The 19,326-nt window shown below is 40.4% G+C and overlaps 1 long non-coding RNA gene across 1 annotated transcript; it reads right to left on the bottom strand.

Annotated features, from left to right (window-relative positions):
- Positions 1-4,140: 4,140 nt before the first annotated feature.
- LOC116216874 lies at positions 4,141-10,184 on the bottom strand. The gene is made up of 3 exons (XR_004160462.1): positions 10,121-10,184; positions 7,904-8,100; positions 4,141-5,278 (listed from the first exon to the last, which is right to left on the bottom strand). It is a non-coding gene; the product is annotated as an uncharacterized LOC116216874 (long non-coding RNA).
- Positions 10,185-19,326: the final 9,142 nt, after the last annotated feature.

The raw sequence follows: 19,326 nt of genomic DNA, 5'->3' as shown, positions 1-19,326 counted from the left end.
CTGGAGAGGACACTTCCCTGTGAGACTAGCCATAAGATATCTCATAACCATAATGGCATCATTATGGTGACACCTGTAGACACATTCTGTCCAGCAGACCCAACATGGTGAAGATCTCAGTTTTGGAAATAGATGATAATTAAGTTTTATACAAAAATATTTTCTTTGGTGCACTATATGTGTGGACAACCAATAAAAATAAATTAAAATTTGTAGTTCGTATCTTGGAATGCAAAGAAAGGCAACAGGAATTAATGAACAAACATGAAAAATACATGAAAATGCTTTTAATGCAAAGTTAAAGTTCTGCAGTAAAGTCAAAGTCAGGATGCAAGTAAGAACAGTGGAGTGTAGCTAGCTGGTTCTGAAAATGTAGCTATAAGGCTTTTAGGTGAAAGAAATATCTAGTTATTACAAGTCTATAAATGTATGGGAATGGTCAAGACTGATCCTTATGTGAATTTAGAATTGTGGAAAAACCTCCTAGCCTTGAACTATTAAAACTGGATGCATCACACATATTTTCAATGTCAAGGGTTATATAAAATATTATCAGCCCTGCTGATAGGCCAAATTGTTTCCTCATCTTGATTTTAAAGCAGGGAAAGATGTCAAGAAGTGGCCACAATCTGTGTAGTTTGTTTCATTCTAGGAACGGATTAATTAACTGTATGGGAGCTTTCTACTGCTAGAGGTGAGGCGTGCATTGATTAACCTAATAAAATACTATTCATTGTACCATTTGAGATGAAGATATAGATCCAGAGCATGTAAAACTATGGATTTGGTCTAGTGAAAAGGCCAGTCAAATACTTTCAACATTTGGCTGCTACATTAGCATCAGTCATTTGGGAAGCTTTATATGAGGAGCTAAATGAGGAGGAACAATACCACTGTAAAATAACACATACTAGACAAACAAGCAGAAAAAGCACAGAGACTGAATGCTTTCTGAACGATTGAATTAGTAATAAAGGCGTAAGTAATTATGGAACTATTTTTTAAAAGTTCACCTAAGGCTGGGAGGGGGCCCACCTTTAAAGGCCTAAAAGCAAGAAGAGAGGCTCTCAGCTTTCCATGACAGAAGGAAAGTTGTTCTTCATATGAAAGGGACTCTTGTGACTACTAAGAGGGCAAAATTAGGATACGTGGTAACTTGTGTTTTCTTGTGCTAAAAAAGCCAAAAAATAGACAATAAATAGCCTACGAGCATCATATTACAGATGTGAATGATAAATAAGAGAGGCCATGTATGACTTGGGTTAGAGTTGGCAGCTGCTGTGAAACTCAGCGGGAAACAAGAGATGAAGACACCCTCTGGAGCTCAGCCCTAGAGAAAGAGCTCAAGCACCGCACCTCTCTGCACAAGGCATGGCACTGACACCAAACCACGTCTTGCTCTACTTGCTTTTCTTGCCAGGGGCATAAGTAGCATAAGGGAGACTAGATGTAACAGACTGAAGGAGTGTCAGAAAGGGCTTGATCTATTCCATTGATATCTTCTATGTATAGGTCTGCAAAAGGTGGGGTGGTAACATTTATTGTCATTCTCTGATTTATATTGTAAGTATATTTGTTTACTTAGTTTAAAAGGAATCTCATTGTGATAATTGATGCATCTTGATATGAACTTAGACTATGTTGAATGAGACATCCTTATAACTATTGGAGGTTTTTCACTTGGAGGAAGATCTATGTTGAGGTTTTTAATACAGCTCCTTAAGGCAATTCTTTCTTATCTCTTTTATTCTGATCCTTCCTGCCTAGCAGAAGTTCCACTTCTGGCCAGGTTCTGTCGCTTTGCTCCAGGGTGCCATGCCTTCTATTCCATGTGCAACAGTCAGCATGTGGCTCCTGGATTCTCAGCCTCACTTTGCTGCTCTGCACTGCTCTTTGAGCAGCCACCAAATTCTTCTCCTGCTTTGCTGCTGTGGCCATGGGGCAGTAGCCTCTGTGGGACATAGAGATGAGGGTGACCAGCAGTGGGTCATCTTGTTTAGAAGCAGCAGCTCGCCACCCCTGCTGCTGTTCCCCAGCTGTTCCTAGCTTCTACTTTGAAAAAGGAAAATGCGGTTCAGCTCTCTTACTTTCAGTGCTTGTCTCAAGAAATCCTGTGAAAATAAGTAGGTAGGGTTACACTTTCAGAGGTATTTGGGCAGGGTAGTAGTGGCAGAGCTGAGCTGCCCATCAAACCCAACATGGCAGCATACTGCTGATCATGGCCTGACGAATTTCCTCAGCACACCAGAATGCAGCCTGCAGTGTTGATCCTGGTGCTGTAGGCTGTGCCATGATGGTTTCTGTGTGATCACATCTGTATATTACAAATGAGTCATCCCAATAAACTCTGCTGTGCGCAAGCAATCCTCCCTGTGCCGAAGCGACGTGTGTGTAGGTGGGGGCACCGGGGGCTGCTGAGTGTGCTGCTCTCAAGTGCCTAATTTATCTGTGCAAACAACACATTAATACAGTCAGCAGGGGAAAAGCCAATGTGGCAGCAATGATTTACGTGCTGCAAGAGGATGTTTCTATAGGTTCTTTTTGCTTAGTCACCTGCAGGATGCTCATCTGTAAAGAGCAAGTATGGAGCCTGATGCTTAATGCAGGAAAAGCCTTTTCAGAAGCTGTTTGCTGTGAAATGCGCTCCTATAACACCCTCGCACAGTACAACATGCATCTTTTTATATGGGTTTCCAAATTAGTTCCTTTATTTGCCACTGCATATGGAAAAGTATTATGTAAACAATCTTCAGAGTGAAGAAGCATTTCTGTCCCTGCAGATTTCCGTGTCTGCTTTCAGTGGTTTCTTGAGGAGAGGAGATCAAGGATATTTTAACCTACTGTTGAGCAAGTAAGGCCAGTCTGAGCACCTTCTTGGCTGTATTATATCCTTTTACACTCTTTACACCTACGAGAGCTTCCTCTCTACAAAGCTCTTCACCATTACCTGTCATATGTAAAGAGCTTGGGTGACTAGTCTGTGAGGCAAAACGTAGTAGGGCATTGCAACAAAAGCATCCTGTCTTTAGGAATAAAACCAACCTCCAGACAGTACAAAATCTAAAGCAGACTAAACCACGGGGAGCACTGGCAGGGATCGATGGGCTGATGTCCACCTTTTGCTGCCTGTTGCCCTGTCCGAGGGCTCCGGCCAGCCAGCTCTGCCTGTGTGACAGCAAGCGGGGACAGGAGTTGCCACTGTGCAGGAGGAAGTCATGCATAGCATGACTTAAAGCGGAATGCTCCCTTCAGTCAGATTTTCTGAATAAATCACTTTAAATCTTTGATGATGCCGATTAGATGGGCTCCTATCAAGCAGTGGGATCATAGATGTACTTGTGGAAGCACATCGTCCCCACCAAGGCTTGCTGAGAGCAGCGGGGCTGGTGCTGGTTGGAGGCAGGAGGCTGCTGCCGCACCTGCACTTGGACTTGGACTGCTTGTGCAAGCACACTGCTCTGCTTTTACAGGAGATGCAATTAATGCTTTTTAATGGAAATGAAATTCTATAGCAGCTGGTGATCCAAAATGCTGACCAAAAAAAATGGACTCTAATGAACTGTGCAATCCTCTTAATTTAGTTAGTTTACATAATTACATTTCTGCCTCCTACTTAGCTCAATAATTGCACGGATGCCCTATCTTGAAAACCCATCTTTGTGCCTTAATGGAAGGGTTTAAATTATGCTGACCCACAATGCTAATAACAGTGATCAATAACACCACTTCTTCTCTGTTCGTTTTTGAGAAGCTATCTGTGCTGTTGTGTTATTGTCACTGTAATTGGGATCTACAGTAATAATCACCTCTTCCAGGTGTTGCAGAGATGGGGAGAACTGTTTCTGCTGTGGCAGCTTGGGACAGTTAGAATTTTGTTTTCTTTGTTTTCTTTTTTTGCCCTTCATCATAGTTTGAGAAATCAGTGAGCAATCTCCTGTTGTTCTGCAAATAATTCCTTGGTAGCAGCTTGAGTTTACAAACTAGTAGCTTGAGGCCAGCCAACTGGTGCCACATGGCGACACAGGATGTCAGTGGAAGGTCACTCGTTAATATCTGCTGAGTATCTGGCTTTGTAAACTTACCTACCTGAGATCAGTCTGCTGGTGTCAGGCCTGCGACCAACAGCAATGCTTATGTGCAGACTACAGTTTTGTCTTTGAGAAAGTAAGGTTACAAAATCGCCTCTCCACTTCCATAAAAAACATTCAGCTCTTCTGTTGGACATATAGGTTTATTTCAGGCTATTTCAAATCCAGTGATTAAAATATAGAAGCTAAGAGGCACTTACAAACCTACAGACCTTATGTGCTCTGCAGGAAATGTTTGTAATTGCATATCTTTGGAACCAGTCTGCATATATTATTGGTCTTGTTGCCTTTAAAAATACCACTCACTGTTCAAGCAAGACACTCACCTATGGTGATCCTAAAGGTTGGGGTTGAAATCACTTTATCTATTTACTTAATTTGTAGATGAAAGAAATTTTATTATTTGATAGCATTCCAAGGCATTGAAAAACTAAATATAACTGACTTGAAAAAAAAAAAATAAGAAGCTCTTGAGCTTAAACCCCAGCAGGGTTTTTCCTTGGTGTTGTTGTTCTTCATTTTTTCCTGCTCATTCTGCAATGTTATTAGAGCTATCACTCTAAAGGAAGCCAGGAAAAAATCTGCTAATGTTGAATCATTCTACCGTAACTCCTGTCAAATCTGCTTCATATTAACGATGCCTTTTTCACTACTGGTGAAGGTTTGTCTTGCTGCCTTTGTTTCCTGAGCAGTAAGGTTGTTGCCTTCTGCTGTCTCAGGACAGTTCTAGTCTGTCCCATTTGACTTCTTCACCCAGAACACAGCTGAGATTTTCAGTAGGCATGGGGATTCATACAAAAGCATGTGCCAGATATTCTGTCAGTGTTCTTCTTAGATTTATCTGGGATAACACTGTTCATGCTCACTGCTTGTGAATGTAGATTCATCAGCAGTCATGAGACACTCCAAGAAATTGCCACCTGGCAAAACTATTGAGGTCTAGGGTTGGAGCACTTTGTTGGATTTCTTTACCAAAGCTTAATTTCATTGGAATGAATGTACTAGTCCCCTTGGGGTGGTAGTGGTGCTGCAGTCCCTTGGGTGACCATGTATTTCAACCAGCAGACAGCTCTAACGGGTTTTGAATGATAAAGCTGGAATAGGCATCCTTTTAGTTAGAGAGAAGCACTTTAAGAAAGCTCTGGGACTGTCTAAGATAGCTGCAGACAATGGCAAATCGGCCTCCTTTCCTGGAAGATGAAAAGCACAATGTTATTTGAAAGCATAAAGAATAGATTTGGCTCCTGGTTTGAAAACAATTTATTCCTAACATTAGGTGAATAGAGAAAAGTGTGTTTAAGCTCTGTGGTTTTGCAGCGTAATGCTACAGCATGTGTGAGACACTCACTTCTGTATCAATACTAATTCCTCACTTTGGAGTATTGAGTAGTTGGCCAAAACACAAGAAAGACGGAACGTGTTGAGCTGGCTGTGATGTTGCAAGTTGCTGCTGTGACCTCTGTGAAACAAAGCAGCCTCAAAAGCAGCCCCAGCTATGCCAGATCACCTGAAAAATGCCAATCATCTGGAGTTTACTTGAAAAACTCATTTCAAGGGAAAAGAACACATATATTTTTATCATTAGTAAGAGATATGCAGAGGCTCACGTTGACTTATTTTATGGATGAATTTGGCCTTGCAGTATGTGTACTTGTATGCTAAAAACAGCATCAAGTTTCTCCACGGAGCGCATTATTTTTGCAAGATTTATACTTATTTCAAGCTGATGATTTCCTGATTATACTGAATCCTTTTTCTGCAGAAGCTGTAGATCTTTGCAGAAAAAAAAACAGACGAGACTGACACACAGAAACTGTAGAGCTGTTATTTTGTGGTGAGATGCAGGAGAGATGCACAAGCATGCAGGTTTGTTTTTTTTTGGTAATACATAGTTGCTAAAAAAACAACAAACAAACAAACAAACAAAACCTCAGGGTTGAAAGAAATTGCAAGGACAACAGAGCAAAGCTGTTATTTGTAGATCTGCTTAGGCTGAACACTGGAAAGGAAGGGTGCAGGGATTATACTGCAGTCATCATTGCAGGAGGACCTGTTGGATGGAGGAAAGCATAACATGGTGTGCTCGTCATGCTTTGGAGACAAAACAACCTGTCTGCAATTCTTGTTGCTCCCTTCTGCACCATGCAATGGGTTCATGTTCCCAGGGATATTCTGGGTGAGCTTTCTGTCTGTTCTGTAGGCCTGTCTCATTGCTTTTCACTGCACTTTGGCACTGCAGGCATTTCCAAGTCTCTACAATGCCAGATATTGCCTCTACTTACAAACCTTCCATTGCTGATGTTCTCATGACTACAGCAGTTATTCCCACTGTACCACTGGTGTTGGCAATGTCTTGTGCCAGTGCCTGCTTGTGCTGTTGGCAGTGTAAATAGGACTTTTGAACTAACAGTCTTTTTATACCAGGCACAGAGGTGTCCCTGTCTGTCCTTATTTGAGGCTTGTCAGCCACACCACGCAGCGATTCTGTACCACTGGGGCACTGAACTGCCAGCTACCTCTGGAAGTGAAGATAGCAAATCTGGGAGGTGATGGTAGCACCCGAGCATATTCTGTGGGTATTTGACATGACAGTCAAATGTCCTTCCTGCAGCCCATTGAGCACTTGTCAACAAAATGCACTCCTATAGCAAAGACAGTTACAGCTGTGTGTTCAGGCACACATATACTGAGGATGAGTGTGAAGAACTTCAGTGCAAAGTCCTCCACCACATTAAGGAGCTTCCCATGCCAGGCCTCATTTTTAGTGAGGTTGCTCCAGAAGTTGCAGGTGAGAAAATAAGGTTTTTGAGTAATTCTGTTGATGTAATACTTCAAAAGGGAGGATTTGTGTTTGCTTTATCATTTGCTTTCATTTTTCTTTAAGTCCTCTCTGGCACTCCAAGACTCCCGTGTGATCCCAGATGCTCTGGGCCCTGTGTAGTCAGGCAGATGGCAGTGCCACTGCTCAGTCCTTCCCACCATGACCTTCTCATTTGAAACCAGGAGGAGCAGACCCGCAGTTTAGATGCAGATCTGCAGTCTCCAAACTGCAGTGTGATGCTGAGGATGGCTCCCCTGCCAGAGATCTGACACTCATAGGAGAAGCTTAATTCATGGGCTGCCTTGGTAACCATGCCGGTTTCACAGATGTCTAACAAATACTGTATTCTATTTCATAAGAAGAAGTTGCATTCCGATATGATTAGCCTTCAGAAGAAAGATGCCATCAGAAGTATGCCTCTTAAGCATATGCACTGGGCTCCTATGTGCAGTCAGCCGTGATAAACTATCATTGTGGAGTTCATCTGGCAGCAAATAAGCTGAACAAATAAGTTTTTACATAAGGCATAAAAACTCTATGATGTAACTTAAAAACTAAATTATTATTTGTATCCCTGAAGGTTCACTTGTTTAAATTTTCAACTTACTGAGTTTTATTCAGTTTGCAATACAATTTATTCACTTATTCACTTTGTAAATTTTCAAATACAAGTATGAGAACATGTTCAAAGACACTATGGGAACAGACTGATTCAATTTAAAAAACAACTTATCCTCATAGAGCTGTGCTTCTATTGTTATGTATTTATAGTTTTGGAAAATCACAAGTAAACCTGGGGAAAAACATTCAGTTAGCCTGAATTACTCTAATTTATCATTGGCATTAGGACAGTCCCTAGAAACTCTGAATGATAGGTGATAATTTACCATGCTCTGCAATGTCCTACATAAAATAATATGAAAGAGAGTGCCCATGCAAAAGAACATAAATAGCCAACACTCAAAAGAAGATTGATGAAAAAGCATTATCTTACCTATTTTCAAATATGCCTCTGGGATAGAAAAATGAAGTGACGTGTCAGAGGCATTAAGAAAACCTGTAGAAGAACTTGAGCTGAGCTGATGAAGTCTCCTTGGAAATTTTTTAACGGAACTGCCATGTACTGGAAAATTGGCTTTTCAGTAGATGTATTTTCTTTCTCATAACAAGCATCTCTTTTCCATATTATTTCTGTGAATTAAAAATGGAAACAGATTACATCATTCTTTTTTTTTTTTTCCCAGACAAAATATTGTTTTCAAGCATCATTCTAGAAATATTTAAGGAAAATTATATGAAAAGCTTATTTATATTAGCATCTTTACTGAAAGGTCTTGTTCTTCTCTTAGCTCTGGCATTGAGGCTCTTCCATTCTGGTAATGACGAGGCCATCTGTGTGCTCCCTGAAAAGCTGCCACAAGTGCTCCAGCAGCTGTGTCCGTGTCAGAGCGAGAGCTGCTCAGACACATTGCCAGTCCCATGTAAGCTGTGAGATGACAGCATGTATTCTTGGGGTTCCTTCTGTGCTATGTGTGACAAAATACCTTGCCTGCAAGGTCATATTGCTATTTTTTTTTTTTTTAATGTAGGCTGAACATGTGACTGTGGAATGTGTAATCCACTAGTGGAGAAGAAAAAAAAAACAAGCACCTTTACTGTATAATTAGTAACAAATGACTACAGGGGCCCAAGAAAAAACAGCAAAACATGCCAAGTTTTGGTGCCAGGAGAGTTTCTGGCACAGGGACAGTTCCCTGAGAGAAGACAACGGGATTAAAAAAACCTACATTTTTCTGTTTCTCCCAGACTAGGGTTTCTTCTCGCAAAATTGAGAATACCTTGAAGACTTCAGTAGCCCAGTTTGCTGGCACGCAGAGAAGCGATGCTGCAGCAGAACTGCACCCCTCCTGAGGCCCTGCATCATGAAGGCAGGCGGCAAGCAGCTACACTGGCTGTGCAGTGCTCAGCATTTGACCCATTGCTGTGGGGATTTCTGCAGAAGATGGCATTATAGCCTCTCTGCGCAAGTGAAATGGCCCAACAGGGGCAAGAATACAACTGAGAACTGGGCCAACGCTGTCCTAGAGCAAATTAAGGCAGAAACTGTCTGGGTTTATGCTCATATACAGCTGTTTCCTGTAGCGCTGGGAGTTATAAAATGTGCTCTGTTTTTGCTGTCAAAGACCCTAATTTAAAGCCATATTCTTTAGGAACTGTAGAAGCTGGAGAGAAAAACAACAACAAAAAACCCAACAGACTAGGAAACATTTGTGCCCATTTGTTTCTCTCATCAAGTTAATAACGCCTTCTTGCAGTTCAAAATGGCACAGCGTCTCAGAGATCATAACAAATAAAGGCTTAAAGGTCTATCTACAAGACAGAAGGCTACCCCTTGTGTTGCAATCATTCGCCTTTAATAGGATATAGAAGACAAGTTCTTTAGATTTATTGGACTTTACTGCATTTTTGAAAAAGAATGGACAATACTCTTTAAAATAAAGTAAGGTGAAAAAGAGGGGTTTTGTGCATTTTCAAGAGAAGTATTTTGCATGCACAAAGTTATCATTAAGTTGTCTAGTTCTTTTAATCAAACAATGCTTTATGTAACAGTACAACCTATCTTTTGCTTAGTTATCCAGGAGCTTACAAAACTGGAGGAGCAGAGAAATGCCAGCAGTGAGAATCAGAATGGCAGAACCTCTGGTTTATATAGATTTGCATGCTGCTAACACACCTGAGGGTCAGTGGCCTACTAGAGGATTCTTTTGTTTTCTCACTCAGCAGAACTAGGTAGCTGTCTTCTGGATTTTGGTTCTTTTTTGACATGTATGACAGAAGACACTTGGTATCTTCTTATTATTTATTTTTAGTTCCACCTTTGGGCCAGGTTGCCTAAACATTGGTCAGCAGCTGCCCTCCAGTCCACTAGGTAGAATTATGAGACACATGTAGAATCTCTTTCAATAGCATGTGAAGTCTTGTAAACACAATTGAATGCTGGAAAGTAAGCCTGCTGACTTTCTTAATGCTGAGAAAAACTGCAATATTTTTGTTAATGCCTATTTAACCTGATGTGACTAAGGACATTTATCACATTGTGTCTTGTAGTAAATGTTACTAAAGCCATTCTGAGTTTAGAAGCAGAAACTACAGGTATATTTGGTGTCTGTTATTCCTACAAGCCACAAGCTAACAAAACCAGCAGTAATACCTGCATTACTTCAAAAATGCAAGGACAGGAGACGCAACTTCAGGAGCTTCATGTAACTTCTCCAAGTCAGCTTTGAATATCCTAAGAGCTGCTGTACCTTAGGTGTTTATGTTTTCCTTGCTTACCTCAATTAACACCGTGATTGGCTACAGAAAGCACTGCAGCTGGCACAGCTTTGAGGAACATATGTTAGGAAAACATCAGTTTGCCTGGAAGCTGATTTTAATGGGATAGTTTTGTGGCTGATAGCAAAGTGGGGAAAAGATTCAGAGCTTTCTTCTTTAGGCTATTTTTTGAATTGCAAACCAAATTTCCTTCTCTTGCTTTCTGAAAGAGAGAAAGAAACCTCTAATACCACAGAGGAAAATGCAATTTATTAGCATTGCTTAATGTTCTCTGTTAAAGTAAGGGAAAGGTTGTAGTGTTTTTATCCTTTGTCTTTCCTTAAAGGAAAGTCTTATGAGGAGAGAGAGGGTGAGAGATGTGAGATGAAAAGCAAAAAGACCAGATGACCCTGTGGATAATATAGTTGCCTAAGAATGAAGAGATCACTTTTTCTCATAGAAGGAAAAGGGTGACAACTGTTAGACTGAAGCCTTAGTAGATGTTGTAGCCTGGAGCTAGTTCTGTGAAGTTTTTAGAGAAAAGAACAGTTAAAGAAACTGGCACATTGTTCATCAGCAATTGGTGGAACAGGGGAGTCATCTTTGTCTGTAGAAGTCTGACCAGTGCTCAAACATTCCATCTTTCTGAGAAGGTGCAGGGAGGCAGAGGAGTTGCCAGCCCTTACCAGGAGGTGCCGTTCTCACTCAGGAATGCAAATGACAGGAATTCTGTGGCGTGAGAGAGGGGGCTGGTTCTGTGCTTTGGTTTGTTTCTAGATGGATCCTGAATTTTGGGAAGAGTTTGATGATCCTACCGGCAGTGTAAACAGAAATAGACAGTGACTGATTCAATTAAATGATAAAATCTGTTACCAATATGCCAGAAAATCTACTGGAGATAAGCAGCAGGCTGAGGCAGATGCATGGCTGCCATCCTGTCCTTGCTGGGTGCCCAGTTGCTCTCTGGGCTGATGTGGGCAGTGAGGGGGAGAACTTTTGTTTTTAAGCACCCAAATGCCCATAGTTCAAAAGCTGTGAGTATAATTTCTGCACAACTTCTTAGCCTGCATTGGAAGACCTGATGCAATCTGCAGACTACATAGATTCCTTTGAAGAACATTTTGTATAGGAAAACTGGCCCTTTCACATAGAGGTGCTGGATTGCCGAGTACACTAGCATGAGGCTGGAAAGAGGCTTTACTACTTCTTCTGTGGTGTGAAGTACATGGTTTTGATGCTGTGCTCTAATATACTTAAGAGGTTTTAGAAAATTGTGTTCTCTTCTGGCAGGAGAATGAAAAATAATCCTGCCAAATCCAGAATGAACCTAAAATTGACCCCATATAATGAATCGGATGTAGCTAGGCAAAGTAAAACACCAAATATAAAGGTCCAAATTTCAGGCAAGGAAGAGAAAATGTGGGGGGGGGCTGGCATAATCCCAAGATTAGTGAGTGTATGGTAACTGTTGAGTCATGGCCTGAACCACTGATGGAGCACCTGGGGAAAGGACCAGCTCAGCCCTGGTAGCACAGGTGAAGGCAATTCAGCTGTGGGACTGGAAGAGGTGGAGCCTGGCAGCACCTCTCTTAGACCCCATTTAAGGCCTGACTGGCACTGGGGAAGGTTTTCTGGTTGGAGATCCCTCCTTTGTGGAGTCTTTCCTGTGAGCCTAGATCTTCTAGAGGTGGGTGAGCATTTTTTCTTTGTAACACTTTTCTATTTGTGGTAGTTCCTTTGTTATTGTGCTTCCTATATCACCATTCTGTTGTCTTGGTCTTTCTGATTGTTACAGTGAATCTGAAAGAAATGTTCCTTGTTGATCTGTCAGTTGTTCCTTACTGCAGGAACCCTGGTGTAGGTGAAAACTTTCGCTGTAGGTGCAAGGACCTAAATTCTCCGGTAACAGGACTCATTTACTGTCATAATCACGCAGGTCAGAAAATAACAACTGAAAGCAACAGAACTTCTCAACATCCCATATAGGTTGTCATTCAGTTGAGCAAATTCTACGATTTTAATGAAAGCTGACACCTGTCACTTTCTGGCTGCAACCTAATAGTATCTATTTAAAATATTTTTCTGGAAAGACAGAGTTGTGGTTAATTTTAGCTGTATACTTTAACTTTTTCTGAATGAATTTGGCAGTGTGTTTTTCTTTTGGAAATATAATAGCTCATCCTCTGAAAAAGAGGGAAAAAAAAAATACCTTTCCTGTTAACTTTCCCATTAATATACAGTAATCATATGTTGACAGAAGACTGTATGGAGGCTTGGGCGTGCATTTATCAATAGGACTTGAGTAGTCTACTCCTTTTCTATCCCACTGCTTTGAGAACTTTCTTATTAAAGTAACCTCAGGTGGGTCTGATATACAAGTTGCTAGCCCAGAAACCTGGTGTACCCATTGGACTTAATTTTCCAAAGGTGGCACTCTAAGGCTGCTTCTAGATTTTATTTTAGCTTCAAAGTGATTAAGTAAGGTGAACTGCAAAGAAATTATTAAGTAGTGTAAACCAGTGGGAGGTTTTTACACCAGCTGAAGTGAAATTTGACCCCTTGGGAGAAGTCATGAGAGCCAGAGAGAGATTTTTTCATTCAGGCTGTTGTGGAGAAACAGCAGTGATCAGCTCCAGCTGTCTCTCACTAAAGCCAATTACAGGTGTACTTCCCCACATTTGACATCTCATTTTCTAAGGCTGTAAAGTTGGGATAACATTTAGTTCATTATCTCCCAGTGGCATTGTATGTATCATTTTTTATGTTTTAATGAAAGATAACCACAAAGCTGTAACGCATGCCTTGCCTGGGAGTGAGGAATTGCTTTCTGATGGTTTCTGTAGCTGTTATATTTTAATATATGGGGATAAATGGGGCTGAAACCCATGTGAGCTGGTGGTAAGGGAAAAAGCTGACTTCCATGTGAGGAAGTGTAAGTTTAGGAAAACTTAGCCTCACAAGTTTATTGCAGTCCTTCCCAAAGGGACCCTCAGAATTGGTAGTGAATAAAAAACATCAAGAAGGAGTGATGTCTTGATGAGAACTGATTCTCTGTCTAAGTAATACTGGCAAGAGAAAGGAGAAAAATGGAGAATTCACTTGGTATGTGCTATTCCATCTTTCCCTTTTCTAAATTTACACTAGCAAGTCTCTTTCTCCCTGTCATGTGGTGTTTTTCCATGAAGACTAACACAAATCTGACATATACAGTCACTCATTCTCTTCCTGAAAACTGTGTGATATTATTATTCACGATTTCTGGAGGGAATCTGAAAGGTGTTATTTTCTTCTTTTCTTGTATGTCCTCAACCTGGTTTTTTGTTTCTTCTGCAATTCAAAAACTTGGATAAAATAGTGATTTTAGAATGGCTTTGTAGAAAACTCACGTAGTCCCCAGAGAAGACCTGGAAAAAAGGATGTATGGGAAGAGTGTGAGACATCTAGGCTAAAACTTAAGATAACGAAAACGAACCTTTAAGAGGGTCTCAACCATATAAAACTTCATTCAGACAGAAACTTCACAAGATTAAAAAAAAGTTCAGGTCATCTTGTTAAGGATTTTAAAGCCTCTTTTGGTTCTGGAGGTACAGAGATCTACAGCGGGAGTGTCTTACTGTTCTCATGGGTGGAGTTTCTACTTGTCTTAATGGGAGAAAATCCCAAAGTGCTGTGGGAAAACTTTCTATGGTACGAGACCCCCAGTACGTGTAGTTGGAGCCAAGAGGATTTCCAGTGGCTTCAGTGTAATGCATGGCAGTGACAATGAAATGCTTACATATTAGCTGGTTTTATGTGGGTGGGTATGGCTGGGACCAAAGCATAAACATATGAAAAGCTTTGTATTTTTATGGACCCGACATGCTGAATTTCTTGACCTGTTCAAATCTTAGCTGAAATTCATGTGGTGGTTTTTCTTGTTGTTTGGTTTTTATGAGAATGGTAAAAGCCGAAGTAAACTCTGGATTCCAGCTGTTCATCTATCCCCAGTCTGTTCAAAGCTCTTTGACAACTTCTGCAGTGCAAGTTTGATTTACAAGTACAGGAATACAATAAAAAGAGAGAAGGAAAAAGACGTGACAGAATAGCCACGTAACTCCCTTGTATGCTGAGGAGTTCCTGCCTTGGCCGCAGTCTTTGTGCACACATGGATTTCAGTAAAATGCTTCTTTTTTAATGTTGAAATGTGACATTTCTAGTCTCTCACACAGCTGCCCTACAGCTCGGGGACTTTGCTGTAACTGAGTCTCTGCGTCATTTGTGGTGTGGCCTGGACTGCACTGATAGATTAGGACCAGGAGCTGCTGCTGCCTCTCTGTATCACGTTGAATTACAGAGGAGTTTTGCTCATGGATTGCTGTATTTCCACCAGAATTGTCTCTGGGCCATTTACTAGTTGTTCAGTAGAGTAGGGAGCAATGCCTTGGTGTAGGGGCTGCAGTCTTAACTGGTATGTAAACTCTGATGCTTCTCTTTCAGAGTTGTAGATCTGTAGCCATTTTCTAAAGTAATGCAGTATCAACTCCTATGCCACCTTACTGCTCTTGCAAAAGGCACTGCTTTCCCTGCGATTTACATGGCCTTTTGTGTGCTTCTGGAATGTGTGTGTTGTTTCTGTACAAAACTGATGTAATTCAGCTATGGTAGTAAGGTTAAAATTTGGGTGCTATCAAATTTGGGCAGAGACACCTCTGAAAGAGTGCCAAAGGGGTGTCAGAGATGCTCTGGAATACCTGGCTGCTTCCTCTGTGGCAAGAAAAGGAAGCTTGATCGTGACAAAGACATCAAGGCTGTCTATGGCAACTGATTTGACAATGTCAAGGCTTCCGCACAGACTGAGCGATTGCAAACATGTTAATAGCTCTAATTCAATCTCACACAGTTCAAGTTGTCTTCCAAATTATTAGATAATTCTCACATAAGTTAAATCAATCTTCTGCATTAAGATGAACCTTTTATCAACCAAAAATATTAAATTGCAAAAACTGGGGGAAATTAGAATACAATAACAGAGCTGAGACTGAGGAAATGCATCCTTCAGTTCGTTTATTCATGCAAGTATTGTTTTTCCACTAATTTGCTGTTGACTGTTAAGTATTATTCCCTGGAGGTTATTCCATACCTCAGTAAAGTTGTTTATGAGTCATAGATCAGAAAACTTAAAGAATGAGGAAGCAACAAATGTTACTCCACAGCTGATGTAGGAATCAGCCACTGGGAATATATTTTGGTCTATGTCAGTAACACCAATTTAACTAATGAGAAAATTGCACGTTATCCTAGTAGGTAGAGGTGAAACAAACGTTGGTAAATATGCAGCTGTTTTTTTGCTAAAGACCATGAGAAAATTACTGTGAACTGGATGTAACGCATGTGACACCCTCCTGGAAGTTCAGCAAGACTGTCTCTTCATCAGATCACTCCAGTTTTATTGCATCAGAAAATGTATTTAGTTCAAGTAGTAAAATGAGTGCTGAATACAGGTGCTGGGTGTTCCTCACAGTTTGTGTACTCTGTTTGCACATGCATTTAGCATGAAAAATCAGGGAACCAAAACAAACTGAAGCATATGATGTCTATGGCCATCCTTGTCACACACAGGTAAATCCTCAGTAAGGAAATGTTTCTACACTGAGCTGTTCAACACTGAAAAGCAGACAAAGTCCTGGAATGATACTTTCCCTTAGATCTTCACACCTCTTCCATCCCCTGCTTTACATGGAACATCCTCTCCTAGTTTTTTTTTCCCCAGCTCATACTTTTAGTGTTTGCATGCCTTACATTTCAGCTTTGCACTGCCTCTTCTATTAGCATCTTTCTCTGCAGTAACCACTGATTTCATCCCCTCCCTCCATTCATCTTCCTACGAACCTGACTTTCCATTGATCTTCTCTATGTATGTGTGGAGGTTTTCCAGACATTTAGAGATTATTTTTTTCCTGTGCTTAGGTCTGACTGTACCACACGCCAATTGTCTGACTCAAGTTCACACAGCAACTGTCTGAACATTCTTTAAAATTTGATTTTATTACATATGGGAACTTTATTAAACCCTTTTTTGGTTTGTATCTTCAGAACTTTTCAAAAGGTGTGGATATACCTGCAAAATGAAGGTAGTTCAGTATCTTGTGTTTCACAGAGCTCTGCATGAAAAAGGCAGCGATGTTCAGTCATGTGTACTTGGCTGGCCAGCAGGTGATAACCAGCCACTGTTATTCCCATGAGAAACACTGCTATCTTGAAGGGATGCAATTTGAAACATTGATATTCACTGGCAAGGAGGAGCTTGGAAATGAGTAATTCTGAAAAGGAGAGAGAGGAATTGCCAGCATTAAATTAGATCTGATTGTGTACAATGATATAGTGGAGGGGGTGGGGGGAGGGAGGGGAAGCCCAATAGGATGTTATGCTTCAAATGTAGACTTCTCAGCATGCAGGTATTCCTGTTTCTTTAACCTGAGGGAGGACAGAACCTAGAATAAGTCACTGAATTCCGGTAATGCAGTACACGTGCATCCCCCCCAAAAAACTAAGACACCTGATAAGTATGTTGCTAAGACAGGCTGCAAGTAAAATACAAAGAGAAGTCCATGTATTCCTAGTAGAATGAGATGTGAGCAGAAGAAGGTTAAGGGATGAAACCCTAAATTATGTCAGATTGATATGAGCACAATGAGTAGAATAAAGTGGCTAGTCAAACTGGATATCAGGTATAACAAAGCAGTACCCCAGTGAAGTAATTAGAAGTCTCAACACTTCTAAAGGTAGACCAGAAATACAGTGCTGGATGAGCTACAGGAAACACAGGAAAGAAGTGATGTAATGTTTGACTTTTTTTTTTTCATCTGGAATAGCAAAAAGCCCCAGTGATGTTTTACTCTTCAAACATATTCAGAGTGTTACATCATGAAGCAATAAGGTAGCTAAGATTTCTCTCTCAACGTCCACAACTGTGCTTCACTCCTGAAATTTGCCAAGTAAGCTCGTTTTCTCCTAAAGTATCAAAATCATGGTAGAAAGAACCTTATGGCTGTGAGAACTAACAGTAGATTAAGAACTCTGAGATGACCTGCTTGGAGTCTAACCATTCAGCTAAACAGAACAAGGATTATGCTGCCCTATCTTTTTGTACACACGTGTAGTTCTCCAATATTTTGAAGGTTTAAATTGCAAAGAAAAAGAAAACTGTTAAACATCAGCAAACTGAACAATTCAAGAGATGACAATCATAGAATAATTCACTTGAGAAGGATTTCAGAGATCTAATCCTACCTGTCTCATAAATCAGTCAACAATAAATTCAGACTGGTTTCTTAATGAAAGCTTAAGAATCAAATCTTTAGACTGTCCAACACAAAATATTTTTATAATTAAAAAAAGTCCCTGAAAAAAACTGAGAAATCTTAGTAAAATCTTCCCCCAAAACTTGTAATTATTTTACCCTAGGTAGAAAGAGAAAGGGACATCTGGAAACTAACTGTTAATACTTACCTCCATCTTCTGTGGAAAGAATATTGTTTCCTAAATCAGCAGGGTTACGTAGCATAAAGAGACTAAAGAGTAACTTCAGCGTCTCTTGTGTACAGGTATGTATTTTTTTTTTTTCTGAAATGGGATAGTTAGACTCTAGTCAAAAATGTGAAGGACTTCCCTTAAGAAAAGTACATAAAACCACAGTTCATGGTGCCATGAATGAGGCTTCTCATCTCACAGATGGTAGAAACCAGCCAGTTTTACAGAATCCTGTGAATACGTGGTTTTGTGGCGTCTCTGCACTGATAACCCATCCTTGAAAATGTTCATGCTGTAGTGCTTGAAGACCTCCTTCTGTGTCCCCAGCTGCACTCTTTCTACTTGTTGTATTGTTTGTCCTTTCTGCCCCATTTTTCTTTTTCCACTTCTTTTCTTGTCATCTTCCCCCTTTTTGTCCCTAAAGGCATACAGTGTTGCAGCTGCTAGCAGTCCCTGATCTGATGCTACCGTAGTACAGTGAGCTGTTTAATTCTCCTAGACATTTTCCTACAGCAACTCTCTGTAAAAATTTGTTTTGCTGAGAGCAATTCATGTCATCTAATGAAGAATTGAAACAGGAAATCTTACTTAAGGTAGGAAAGCTGTGCACTTCCCATATCACAAGTATGATGTTATAACTCATTTTGACTATCACAGATTTTTGTTCTTCTCTGAGATTGTTCCTTCTGCCTGGCCCTTATTTTAACAGGATAAGTTCTTATATTTTCTCATTGCTGAAGTAAGGGAGTCTGTCAAAGATGTTGGTATTCCTCTTGAGCTCTGCTCCTCTGTGAACTAGGCTCATCAAGGAAAGGGTTTGTATGATACCCTCTAACAACTCATCAGTTGCAAAGAAAGTGTTTTCTTCAATTTTTCTGCCTGAACATGACTTTTCACTTGTATTTGTTTTGGGATTTATCTTTTTCCTTGGAATATTCAATGATTCTTAGGGGTGTCATCATTAGGTAGCTAGGGCCACTGTGTTATTAATTACCCTAATTGCCTACTGCATATCTCGATTACTCATCTCTACTTCTGTTTATAGTTAGTGACAATATACAAATATTTCCAAGTCATTATGCAACCTGCCTGAAACTTACAGTTGGTACATCTCTGATAGGAAATGCTTTGCTCAGGAGGACATCTGATATCAGAAGCATACGTTCTCCTTCATAGTCCTGTAGCTAATTTGAATCCTGCCCCATATATAGCTTAAGGCTGTTAATTTCGTTCTGTCACAGGGTAAGCAAAATCAAGCAATGAATTGTCCTAAGTTCCGTTTTCATTCCCTTTCTTAAGTCGCATGATGAGTATTAACATGATGTGTTGAACTTCATGTATGCTTGTGCTTGTTGGTGGCTTTGTGAAGAACTGCCTGCTCAGACTTTTCTAGGTATTTACAGAAACTCAGGCCAGGGATGTTAGAAAAGCATGATTCTGACTCTTTTGTCTATAGATAAAATGTATCTCATGTGGCACAGCTTTTCTTGCTTACAACCTAAGCTTCTGAAATAAGGCAATTATCAGGAACTTTTTTTTTTTCTTTTAATTAACAGGATGCACACATACCTACTTCTTGCTTCTGGCAATTGT

This window comes from Meleagris gallopavo, chromosome 8, assembly GCF_000146605.3.
Source record: "Meleagris gallopavo isolate NT-WF06-2002-E0010 breed Aviagen turkey brand Nicholas breeding stock chromosome 8, Turkey_5.1, whole genome shotgun sequence".
Classification (NCBI taxonomy): domain Eukaryota; kingdom Metazoa; phylum Chordata; class Aves; order Galliformes; family Phasianidae; genus Meleagris; species Meleagris gallopavo.
Note: the sequence above shows the minus strand (reverse complement) of the source record. Positions and strands in the feature narration are given on the sequence as shown.